This window comes from Malus sylvestris, chromosome 8, assembly GCF_916048215.2.
Source record: "Malus sylvestris chromosome 8, drMalSylv7.2, whole genome shotgun sequence".
NCBI lineage: Eukaryota > Viridiplantae > Streptophyta > Magnoliopsida > Rosales > Rosaceae > Malus > Malus sylvestris.
The window spans coordinates 13545964-13559520 of NC_062267.1; the positions used below are offsets into that span (position 1 = coordinate 13545964).

Genomic DNA, 13557 nt, shown 5'->3' on the forward strand with positions numbered 1-13557 from the left:
GCTAATAATTAACGGAAAGTTAACGGAATTTTTAATTTTGTGCCTAAATCCTAAAATACGTCACCACATGGGCTTAAATCCTAATTTTTTTTTTGTTTTATACCACAAGGACTGTCTTCCGACCAGTTCACCAAAAAAATAGCAACAACTTTCCTAAAACCTAGTCATTGTACTCGTTTTAGAGATAGCTAGCCTTTCTACACACGCTCATGCGTGGGCGAAATGCCTTTTTTATATTACGCGCGCTATGCTTGGCGTGTGAAGTTTTTTTTTTTTCCCCCTTTTTACATTTGTTTACGCATTAAGAGACATTCTCATAATTACAACGTACGACATACAATGGTTAATTTTAATTTGTACGTTTGTACTTGTCAAGATACATTTATTTTAATACATTTATTTTAATTTTTTAGTTAACAAATTGTAAGCCTCTGAACTTGCAAAGAGAAGAGCACATAAACAAAATGAAGCAAAATTTGATGTTTATATCAATCTCCTATATCGCAAATGCCACAAAAAAATGGAACTTTATGTCCAAACGATAGCAGAAAAATACAGATATGAATACATCATTTAAAATGTTATCAAACTGAGTAAATAAACAACACAAAAAGACTACCTCAATATACAAAGAGAAAACTAATGATTTATCTAAAAAAAAGGTCACAGTAAAATTACAACTCTAAGTCCGCATTAGTCACCCAACATACACCAACATAACGAATAATCAAATTAATAAAAGATTTAAATTATTTCTCACATTCCTAAAAACTAAAAGAAAATCATATCAGCAGTAAACTAAAAATAGCACAATAAAAATGTTAGCTAAAAATGATAACCTTGTTGTATGCTAAGACGACTTTTTCTCTGGATGTCCTTCCCTTGTGCTTAATTTTGACAGAGGAACCCGCAACTGTTAAAGGGGAGATTGATGAATTTCATTAGAAGCGGGAAAAAAAATTCTTACGGCACACTTCTCTACCAATTAAACTTTCAATAGAAAACTTCAAATGAAGGTCAAGAAATCACGTTATTCAAACGTACCTGTAACTGGTAATTGAACACCCAAAACATTCGATCTTATACAAATGAAATACTGCCACAACCAATAACCCAAAAGTTAATATTGTGAAAGCAACCAAACTAAAGGAGAGGAAAATGAAAATAGTGAATATTAACAGAGATTACAGACCTTCTCTATTTGTCCAGTGAGAAGCTATACATCATGCCAATATAATAAAAGTATGCCTGAATGACAAAGCTTGAAATCCTAGAACAATGGCAGCAAGGAAACTGGAATATAAACAAAAATTTACGATAAAGTAAGAAAGTTCAGGCATTCACCAGTAATCCGACTTGACGGATGTTAGATTTAGAGGTCGTCCAGATCCATTTGTAGTGAGTGACTGAACGAGGGCCTTATGAACCTTTAGGAATAGGAATGAGACCCTTGAAGAGTTTATGGAATCCGAAGTTCCATATTTGAGTTCAACTTTGCGTTTTGTTGTATTTAGCTCATTATGTTAGACAAAACATCTACTTCGCCGTTGATTTATTGATAAAGATGCAGCACTGCGTATACACGTAGCCACTGAATTAGGTATTAAAGACGTTTTCTGCTACCCCAAAGGTACTATGGGTTTGGGCTAATCCACAACGCATTCAAAGCGGATTCGACCCCTTGATTCTCGAAATGATATTTGCCTTGTTTGTTATGCTGACACAGGTTACTTAACAAACCCGCACAAGGCACATCCCCGATTGGTTATGTCTTCACCGGTAGGGATATAGCAATAACTTGAAGGTCTACAATATGACCTTAGTTGCGAAATCTTCAAATCATTCCAAGACTCACCTTACTTCATTTTGCCACAACATGAGACATGGTTGAGAGCTTTTGTTAAGCATATTTGAAGTACCTACTGTTTTTATTCATTGTGAGTCCCGACAACGATCCATAAAGACTATGTTGCATGTATCAACCCGACCAAAATATAACACATCAACAAAGTCAACGCCAAGACATATTGCGTCTACATCACATCAGCAAATCATCAAGAGATGGAAGTCAAGCAAGTCGATCCCAGACAACCTTTCCAACCTCTTCACGGCGTCACTGCTGAAGTCAACCTTCTAGAAACTTGTCCGAGGAATTGGTATGCCTAACTATTCATATGCAATGTTTGTAGTTCGCATTTGTAAGTTTTATCAAACTCAAGGAGAGTATCTAGGATCTTAATGTACTATTTTTTCTTACGATTATGAGCATTTTTCCCATCGGGTTTTTGCTACATAACTAGGTTTTGAAAAGGCACCCATCCTGGGTTGGTCATACCCTTATGAGTTCTTTTATTTGTGTTCAAAAGACTTATAATTTTGACTTAACGCAACTTCTCACTTTTCTCTTTAGTCTATGGGTTTTTATACCACCTTGGGTTTTACCGTAGCAAGGTTTTGTGAGTTTTAACTTTTATGCATTCTTCTGTTGATCTAAGACTCGCATTCGCTCGTTGTGCCGACAACTTCTTCAACTGAACTTACTTCATCGTTGAAGACTTAATACACCATTTGCTTGAGTATTAACAGACTCAAGGAGAGTGTTGCGGTCCTATTAGATTATGAATGTGATTGTGTAAATCCTATCATATCTGGGATATCCTTATGGGATTCTACCATATCTTTTAGACTAGATATAATCCTATTAGAGTTGTAATCTTATTGGGTAAAGAATTTACGTTTCCTACTACTATAAATAAAGGCACAATATGTTGAGATAACACACAACTCACAAATATACATTTCTCTCATATTTCTCTGTGCCGCACCCCCTCACTCTGTCTTTTATTTTGTTCAGTAAATTAGGCCTACAACAATAAGGCCTCAAAAGAATTTGCATGACCCTATAAAAATCCCATGGACCGGCCATAATACTACAAAACCTCTATAAAGTAATAAAGTTGAGACCAAACCAATTTTATAACATTAGGAGGTTATTACTTAATGTGTACTTAATAAATTAATATTTATTTATTTATCCTTAATGAATATAAAAAATTAGTTAATGAATGTTGTAGTTCCAAAATATTTTAATCTCTCAAGAAGCTGAACATGCTAAATGATGCAGATGTATTGGGATAGGTTGCATTCATCTATGCATTAAATATCTAAATAAGTATTGATGCATTGTATTAGAAGTAATCTTGGGTTTGGCTTTATTACCTAGAGTAATCTTGTATTGGACTAGGCTTAATGTCATGGGGTTATTGGGGTTCAGCCTTTTCATCATATATTTCCTTGTAAGCCTAGATGGCAGGGTAGGTTTTTAGTGTTAAAGTAAAGTAACCTGGGTATTTCGTAGGAATCAATAGAGCATAGATTTCCATTGTCCTTGGTATTCTCATCTGTAAGAGACAACAACAATAAGGGTTTATTGTGTTCTCAAGTTTGTTTCATTTCCTTGTTGTCGAGCAAGTAAAGTCTCCATTTGTTGAGTAAGTTGTTGGTTAACCTGTTGTGCTAATCGCGCAATATGTTCTCTCTCATACACATTATCATGGACCATGGTTGGTTCCCCGTCCCAGTCCCCTTCCACCACGTCCCCTTCCTGGTGGCATGATTGACCTAAGCTCTGACGCCAACTGATGCAGCAATAATATTTGAAAAATGAAACCAACTTGAGAACACAATCCTTAATTCTTGTTGATTCTCACATACGAGAATAATCAAGAACAAAGAAAATCTATGCCTCGTTGATTTCTACAAACTACCCAAGTTGATAGAACGGAAGAGAATAAACTCTTTTACTTTAACATTCCAAAACTGCCCTACCATCTAGGCTTACAAGGAAATATAAGATGAAAAGGCTGAATTTCTACCTGTGGTCATAAAAAAATAAAAAAATAAGTAAAAAAAGGCTGAACCCTAGTAGTCCCATTACATCACTAGTAGAAAAAACACTTTGCACGACGTACGTACCTTCGTCGCGCAAAGTCAAAAATCGTTGCCTAAGGGTTTGCGCAACGCAACCTTCGTCTCGCGCTAACCGTCACGCCAAGGCAATGACGGTAGGGTTTGCACGACGAACAAGTAACATGCGTCGTGCAAAGTCACTTTGCGCAACGCATGGCTACGTCGTGCAAAGCCACTTTGCACGACGCATGTTACTTGTTGTGCAAAGTCACTTTGCACGATGTAGGACATGCGTTGCGCAAAGCCGCTTTGCACGACGTAGTCATGTATCGTGCAAACCCCTTTTTTTGTTTTGGTCAAAATTTTTATAAATATTGTGTGACGTAGGACTTGCGTCGCGCAAACCCTTTTTTTTTCGTTTTGGTCAAAAATATATATATTTCTTAATTTTTGATAAATATTGTAATTAAATTCTAAACAATAATTAATTAACCAAGCAAAAATATTTAATTATAAAATATATGAAAATGTACATACAAGATGTCCGAACAAAAAAGAAAAAACAAGTAATCTTCTAAAGCAAACAATAAAACAATGAGATTTACATAGAAATATCAAACTATCCAGAGACCTCCAACAAACAAGGACATTGTCACTTGAAGCCTTCACATTTTTTTAACACCTCCAGACAAAGGACCTCGAGAGCGAACTACTGCCCCTAATGCTTGAGCCTCAGAAATTTTTGCCTCTCTATTTGCACGGACATAAGCATATGGATCAAGAAAAAAAATTTGTACTTGTATAGGTAGAACTCTTGAAAAATTATATTAAGGGGGGTCCTTTGAGAAAAGATAAACACATAATAGATTATGAACTTGATAAACAGCCATGGATTCAATTCTACCAGCCCCGAATACCAGAGAACATATATTACTACAGGTTCCCCGGTATGTATGGACTGCACGAAAACAAATGCAAGACTTGAAATTTCATATTGAGACATTAAACAATAGTATTGTAAGCAATAAGAAAGAAAAACAAGCACATTCAAGCAATTTTCATGCTTAATATTTGTTTAGTAGAACGTCTCTCATTGTAGAATCTTTAAAGCAAGTAAATCATATAATTACCGTACTGCAGGGATGGAGTTATGCTGGTGATAAGCTACTATCAGCCATTATACCTTACGAAGAGAGTGGCTGGTATGACAGACAAATGTGGGTAAAGCCACTTGAGGTTAGCACCCTTCACCTTATCCTTTCTCAGTTAATAACGATCAAGGATGAAGTCCCTGTGGAAAATGTCAACCTTCAAAGTTTAATCCACATATCTTATTCAAGTATTCAACTGAAGAAGGCTTAGAATAATCAAGATATGATGAAATTCAAAGAAATTAATTGATCACATAAGCCTCAACATTCAAAGATATTAACTGATCACATAAGCCTTAACATTCAATGATATTAACTGATCACATAAGCCTTAACGTTGATGCATATATTGCCTCTAAATCAAAACCTCGAAATTTTGATTATGCTATGGAAACTGTATCTTGTGCCTTCTCACTAGAGCTTAATACTTGAACAAAGTTTCTGAGAGTCGGACTATGTCCCTCTGTATGGTGTATATGTGCATATGTATGTCAAATATTAACTGAGAAGGGTCGTTGGAGACAATGCAAATTTGAAGATATCTAAAATTGGTCATTAGGCAACAAAACTACATGATTCTTGACCTTTAACTAGTTAAAACCAGCAATTGGAAGGCCAATTTTTTTTTTCTGTTCTAATATTAATAACTAAGATGCAAAACCGTAGAAAATTTATGCTAAAACATTATTTCTTACGATACTGTGAAGCATCCAGCTTCAGCCACAATCCTCTTTTCATAAACTTCATATAAAAAAGAAAAACCATGTGCTATTCTTATAAGCATGAATACAGCAAGCCATGGTGCAAGACCCAAACAAAGTGCATGTGCCATACCAAATCTTGGACTGCATAATTAACATGAGAAAGATCATAAGTACTACTAGCCGATAACTCCAAACATGTTTAATTAAACAAATCAGCACGTTGTTTGTTTGCATTAATGCTTTCCAGAAGAGATTAGAGTACGTTCATTGTTGGAGATTAAAGGAAGACTAACACTTTCATGGTCATCAATTACCATGTGAATGCCATGAAAAGCAAAAGTTCCACAGACGGATGTTTCTCACTACAATTCAAATTTAAGGAAAAAGAAAATGTGTTGCGCAAATTTTACACAAATTATTTTCCATCCACATAAAAGAATACAAACATAATTCTTCCACAAAGAAAATGCAAGGTAAGTCATGTTATGCGAAAAGAAATTCCTTTCACAGAGGCAAAGATACTTAATCTAAATACATAAATTGGTTTCAGAAACAGAAGACTAACATATTGAAATATACAAACCATGCATCCTAATTTTCTACTCGAAGCAAATAATCATAAAGCCAAACAAATTTCGAGTTTTCTTTGTCAGTTGCAACAACATTTGAGTTTTTATTGTTCTGTTATGTCATATCTTCTAAAGCAAATTAAGAGCCGAGTTCATAGCTGATTTCGAAATCTCAAGTAAACCCAAATATTACAAATTTCCCAACAAAAAAAAAAAAAAAAACAACTTTCCTTTCATTTCTTATAATTTCTCAGTGACCAAACAGATAAAAAATTCACAATAATTCAACACATATAACAAATTAAAGACAGCAAGATAGAAAAATCACCAGTTTTTGGGTCAAAACGGCTTGAAATGCACTATCAAGCAGATCCCCCCTCTATACATCTGAACCAATCCAAAATTACCCAGAAATTAACGGACTTAAGGTACAATCAGAAAACAAAAATGGGGGAAGAGGGAAAAATCGTAAAATCAAAATAAGGCCGACCTTTTGGGTCTTGCCGTCTAGCTGAGGGAGCTCGAGTTCCGGTGCGGTGGCGGGGTAGGTGATGGGGATATTGAACTGGAGATCGAACTTGTACTTAAGGAGGTTGTAGACGTACCAGCACTTGCCAGTCCACCGTGTACCCTTTAAATATCCAAGAACGATGTGAACTGGCTGAAAACAATTCCCTTTGCAGACCCATCCTTTTCAACCATGGATCTGACCACAATTATTAAATTAAATATGCAAATAATGAGATTGAATGTGCGAACCTGAAGAGGACATCGAAATTGACGGCGGCGCGAGCTTGGCCGAGGTGGAGGCGTGTGAATTTTTTTTTTGGATGAAGGCAGAAATAGAGAGAAATCGAGAGATGGTGTTGGGAATGAGAGACGGAGAGTTTGAGAGAGTGATTGAAGATCGAGAGAGAGATGAGGCTCAAGGCTCAAGGCTCAGGGCTCAGGCTTCTACGCGAGATGTGAGAGACCGAGCGAGAGAGAGGGAAGAGAGACCAAATTTTTACACTCCCATTTTGTTCAAATTTGGGAAAAAAAAGCGCCTAATTTTTACAAAACTACCGCCAAATTTTTAACACATTGCGCAACGCATGTATACATTATGACATCGCGCAAAGTGGTTTTGCACAACGATCCCATTTAGGCGTCGCGCAAGTTATATATATTTTTAAAAAAAAATTATTATAAAATTCTACAAAACTAATTTCAATAATTCAATCGTCAAACTTGTTTGTATATGTTTCAAGATTGCATACACTAAAAATCACAAAAAAAAAAACATTCAGAGCTCAAGTAACGAGAAAAAACATTTTGACGGTTATAAACGAAAAATCATAATTTAACGGTTATTTTAACTCCAAATTTGATGATTTTTTACAGTTACACTCCTTGACCCTAAGTGAATACAATGAATGAACTCGATCGTCAATTTAAAATATTTACACTAGTAGATACCACAAAATCTTATGTTATATTTAATGAAAGTATAAATAAACTCTTAAATGTTAGTGCTATTGTTTTGATAGGGTACGTGTCAAGCCCCGATCCCGACATACGTCCAGGATTGACACATGACGTCACCAAATACTCGTATCTCAACCTACCTCACCTCCGAGATATGTACATAGCATAATTCAAGATCCAAATCTCATAGAAATTTTTGTATATTTTATGGCTACATCTAACCTCCTCGTTAGACTGCCTACATACCCTCAATAGGGATCAAGCCATTCGTAGTTCATTATTCTACTTCAATCGAACAATCAACACATAGACCACTATGTCTCAACATAATACCACAATTCAATCATGTAGCACCTCAAGGAACATTTAACAAAGCCCAATAATAATTTTTAGTCATCTCGTCATTCATCCACCCATAAGCGTTCCAACACCATTCAATTATCACATCAATCAATAGAACTTGTCAAGCATAAAATTCCTAGACTCAAGGTAACATAACAAACCCACATGAAAAAAAATCATGATTTCCTTTCCATCCTTCATATAAATCATTAGGACTCAACATGATATCTCAATTCACAACATACATCATATTTAAGAACCGACAACGCACAAAACCATTCTCTAACCACATTAATTACCTAATATGGTCAACATAGTAACAATCATTCCCATATTTTCTAAATTCATAAACTATGAAACCATATTTGAATCGTAGAAAATCTCGAAGGAATCCTACGGACGTACAACTGCTTTTATAATTCAATTCACAATATTCTCAAAACCATTATTCACAATATACTAAAACGAAGGCTAGAGTGACACAGTTAAGCCAAACCTACTTCTCCAAAGAATGGGATTTCGGACCACTCAACGATATCCAACCCAGGATACAATTTCGGACCATCACTCAATGGAATCGTGGAGTAGAAGGGATTCCGGACCATCACTCAACGGAATCCGACTGGATACGATTCCGAACCATCACTCAACAAAATCACGGAAGGCCAACACCATAATGTACGACGGCTCAAAAAATGAGACAAGCACATGCTACTTAATTTACCAAAGCTCAACCAAGGGAAATTAGGCACAATTACTAAATTTAGAACTAATAAACGAAGCGGAAATGAAACAATATCGAAACAACAAATCCCCATCACAATGGTTAATGGTCCACTCCTAGCCGTACATTTCATCACAACATACCAATCGTACAAATCAACCCATATTTCAATTATATGGTTGATATTTCAATTATATACTTCAAATCTCACTTCTTCAACATAAATTGATGGCTAAGTATTAAAAATAACAATTCAATAAAAAGAAACATATTTATAAAACCAAGACATATCCTCACAGGATAATAATTATGAAAACATGGGTAATCACCAATATAACATATATTAAAGTCACTCACATTTCTTCACATCACACTAATCCCAATGAATTACAACGTAGTCTCCTACACCATCAACTTCTCATGGCCACCAACTAATATATCACACAAACGTATAAGTTCTACATAATATTTCAAATAGGATTCTAAGATCACATAGCCATAAATTTATCATACTTATTATTCACATTACTAGAAATAATTAAACATCCATATATCATCATTATCATCAATACACAAGCCAAATCATGTTTAACAAACATAAGTCTATGGCTAAATATATGAAAATCACATTTCAATAGAAATCATATTTATAAGTCCAATGCACATTTACAAATGATATTAATATAAGAAATTAAGGTAATAACCATATCACAATATTCAAGTCACTCTCCAACCAATGTAGGTCCACTAGACTTCACTTAAGTCTCCCATGGTACTAATTTAAGTATTGGGAACGTTTCGAGACATGTTGACCAAAAGTCAACTCTCGGTCAAAGGTAGGGTCCACAATTCTACACAATTCAGTCCGGAAGATCCACAAATTGGATTTCAGATCCGTAATTTCCTGAAGTCCACATTATGCTTCTAGAACAACATACTAAATTCCCATCACGATCCAACGGTCGGATCTCCACCAATTACTAGAATTAAGTGGCGGTCAACAATTTATTTTACCAACTTAGAAATCCAATTAGGAAAGATCCGTACGTTGGATTCTTGATCCATAAGTTTCTATGATGCACAAATATTATGTTCTGTCACGCATTAAGGTTTGGTGACGATCCAACGGTCGAATCGTTGATTCATATTTTGACCAAGTAAGGTATCGTAATGAAACTAAGTCCAAACAATCAAATTACATCATACGGATATCAATTATGAAACCAAGACATGTATTTGAACTTAAAAGAACATCGTCAGCCCATTGGCCAGGCTGCTGTCGCGGATGGCGGTCGGCCGCCTCGACTTATTGGAAAAATTCAACTATTTTTAAAAATTATCAAAAATTACAGAACTGAAGATCTATAAGAGTAGAGCAAACTTTATACCTATGGCCAAGTCCAATTTGGTTGGGAAAAACTCCAATTTCACTCAAATCCACCGGAAACCCTAGAAATGGGTGTGTCTTGATTCGTCCTCAAATCGACTCCGACGCTCCAACCAATGATTGGTCATTGTTCCTGAGCTCCAGATAAGTACATTAGTGGTGGAAATCGAAATAAATCATTGCAAAAATGGCGGATTCACCGCTGTGGTGTCCCCAGAACCCACGGTTCCGTTCTTCGTGATAAAAGCCCTAAACCCAGTCGATCTTTAGTGTAAAATGAAGAGGAAGGTCCGGGATGATGATGGTGGTGATAAATGGATGCAATTCGCCGGAAAAAAGACCAAAATTGCGTCGTAAAATGAAAAGGGACCGGGACCGGGATCGAAGTCGGGTCAGGAATCAAGTCGAAAATGTGATCCGGGTTGGGTGCCTTTCTTTCCCCTCCTTTCCCATCCTTTCCTCCCTCTCTGATTCATCACTTCCTACCTCTCTCTCCTCTTCTAATTCTTCCCCCTCCTCCCTCCTTTCTCTTCTGCACCTCATTTCCTTTTCTTCTTCCTCCTTCAGCCACTCCCCGTGGCTTTTTCTTAAAAAAAAATTCCTTAATTAATTTAAAGGCAACTTTTTAATTGTAGCATTTTCACCTTCATATCTTTTGAATACACAATCTCAACACTCTACCATTAGTATAAATTCCAAAAAAAATATATATATAATAACTCCTTAATACACATACGTAGTTTGCAATAGTGAAAACCAGTAACTGGATTTCACAATACGCATTCTACAAAACTAATTTCAACGATCCAATCGTCAAACTTATTTGTATATGCTTCGAGATCGCATACGCCAAAAAATTGCAAAAACCAAACATTCAGATATGAAGTAACGAGACAAACATTTTCGACGGCTATAAACAAAAAATCACGATTTGACGGTTATTTTAACTCTGATATTGATAATGTTTTTACAGCTACACTCCTTGATCCTATATGAATACAATAAACTAATTCAATCATTAATTTAAAATATTTACACAAGTGGATACCACAAAATCTTATGTTATACTTAATGAAAGTATAAATAAACTCCAAGTGTTAGTGAATTTATTGTTTTGAAGGGATACACATTGTACAAAACTAGTTTCAACGATCCAACTGTCAAACACGATCCAACTGTCAAACTTGTTTGCATATGCTTTGAGATCGCATACACCAAAAATTGAAAAAAAACAAACATTCAGAGATCAAGTACGAGACAAAACTTTTTGACAGTTATAACCGAAAAATCACGATTTAACGGTTATTTTAACTCTGATTTTGATGATTTTTTACAGCTACACTCTTTGACCCTATATGAATACAATGAACTAATTCGATCATCAATTTAAAACATTTACACAAGTGGATACCACAAAAGAAAAAGGCAATGCAAGAACCCAAAGAAGAAAAAAAAAGACTTTGCGCGATGTAGTTGTATCTGCTGTCACTCAAGGTCTTTTTTTTTTTTTACCCTTTTGCTTATGAGTACAAAATAAATAAATGAAAATGTACTTAGTAAATACATATATCATTGATTTTGATGGGAAACGCATTGTACAAAATTAGTTTCAACGATCTAACCGTAAAACTTATTTGTATATACTTCGAGATCGCATACACCAAAAATCGCAAAAAAACAAACATTCATAGATCAAGTAACGGGACAAAACTTTTTGACGATTATAAACAAAAAATAACGATTTAACGGTTATATTAACTCCGATTTTGATTAATTTTTACAGCTACACTCCTTGACCCTATATGAATACAATGAACTGATTCGATCGTCAATTTAAAATATTTACACAAGTGGATACTACAAAATCTTATGCTATAGTTGATGAAAGTATTAATAAATTCCAAGTGTTAGTAAATCTATCGTTTTGATGGGAAACGCATTGTACGAAACTAGTTTGAACAATCCAACTGTCAAACTTGTTTGTATATGCTTCGAGATCGCATACACCAAAAATCGCAAAAAACAAACATTCAGAGATTAAGTAACGAGACAAAACTTTTCGACGGTTATAAATGAAAAATCGCGATTTAACGGTTATTTTAACTCTGATTTTGATGATTTTTTATAGCTACACTCGTTAACCCTATATGAATACAATAAACTAATTCGATCATCAATTTAAAACATTTACACAAGTGGATACCACAAGAGAAAAAGGCAATGCAAGAACCAAAAAAAAAAAAAAAAAAAAAGACTTTGCGCGACATAGGTGCCACTGCGTCGCGCAAAACATCTTTGCGCGATGCAAGTGCACGTACGTCGCGCAAAGTTGGAAAAAAAACGGCAAAGCATTCTTTGTTTGGCGCCAAGATCCTGCGCGACGAAATTTGCTCCGTCACGCAAGATTCTGTCGCACAAACATGTTTTTCTACTAGTGCATTGAGCCTAGTAAGACATTTTATTATGACCCTAGGTTATAAAGCCAAATCCAAAATTACTTTTAATACAATGCATAAATACTTATTTATATATAAATGTATAGATCACTGCATCATATCCCAATGCATTTGCATCACTACTTAAGTTAGAAACATTTTGGCTTCAATAAGAAATGTTTATGTTGACAAAGTATTACGTACTTGGTGTTGGGTTTCCACACACCCATGCATCCTGGGTTCGAAACTCCATCTGTTCTAAATTATTGTAATAGTTTTGAACCCTTCCCTTCTTTTAATAATAATAATTTTGAATTTAAAAAAAAAATGTAGTATTACATACTAGAAAGCTCAAAGATGTGACAATATCTCTGAAAACTAAAGTATTTGTTCCAAACAATTTTAGAAAAATATTCTAGTTCATCAAAAAAATTTATTTGAGATATTATATATTTTTGTACTTATTGACAATTATTACCATGTGGAAGTGTGTTTCCTTAAGATGAGACCAATAAAAATTATAACTAATTACAATGTGAAGTTTATTTCCATATATATTGGTCTCAAGTTGGGACCCGAATTTTTTATAATTTTAAGAAGGTTATTCCTTTATAGGGTATTCCTTTAGGGAGGTTCTTTACTGTAATAAACTTATAAATTTCCTTCACGACTTAACTCATTCATACTTATAAATTTGGACAACATTTTTTTTTTCTCATTCCGCATACCTTAAATCTCGTGAGGCTAAATTCAATTTTGTGAGCTATTATTATGAACAGTCAACTTTCTAAAAATAGGTCCAATAACTATTATCTTTTTGTTAAGTTTGTGTTAAAAATGAAATATTTTTAAATAATTGTAATATCCTA

The 13557-nt window shown here is 34.7% G+C and overlaps 2 long non-coding RNA genes across 5 annotated transcripts; both read right to left on the reverse strand.

Moving 5' to 3' along the window:
* Positions 1-542: 542 nt before the first annotated feature.
* LOC126631140 (uncharacterized) lies at positions 543-1157 on the reverse strand. The gene is made up of 2 exons (XR_007626252.1): positions 1045-1157; positions 543-913 (listed from the first exon to the last, which is right to left on the reverse strand). It is a non-coding gene; the product is annotated as an uncharacterized LOC126631140 (long non-coding RNA).
* A 3240-nt stretch (positions 1158-4397) lies between these two features.
* On the reverse strand, positions 4398-7380 carry LOC126631135 (uncharacterized). 4 transcript variants are annotated; one of them, XR_007626247.1, is made up of 4 exons: positions 7093-7380; positions 6824-6964; positions 5040-6720; positions 4398-4867 (listed from the first exon to the last, which is right to left on the reverse strand). It is a non-coding gene; the product is annotated as an uncharacterized LOC126631135 (long non-coding RNA). The 4 variants fall into 4 exon arrangements; XR_007626248.1 differs by having other exon boundaries at positions 4398-5217; positions 6662-6720; positions 7093-7361; XR_007626246.1 differs by having other exon boundaries at positions 4398-5200; positions 6662-6720; positions 7093-7360.
* Positions 7381-13557: the final 6177 nt, after the last annotated feature.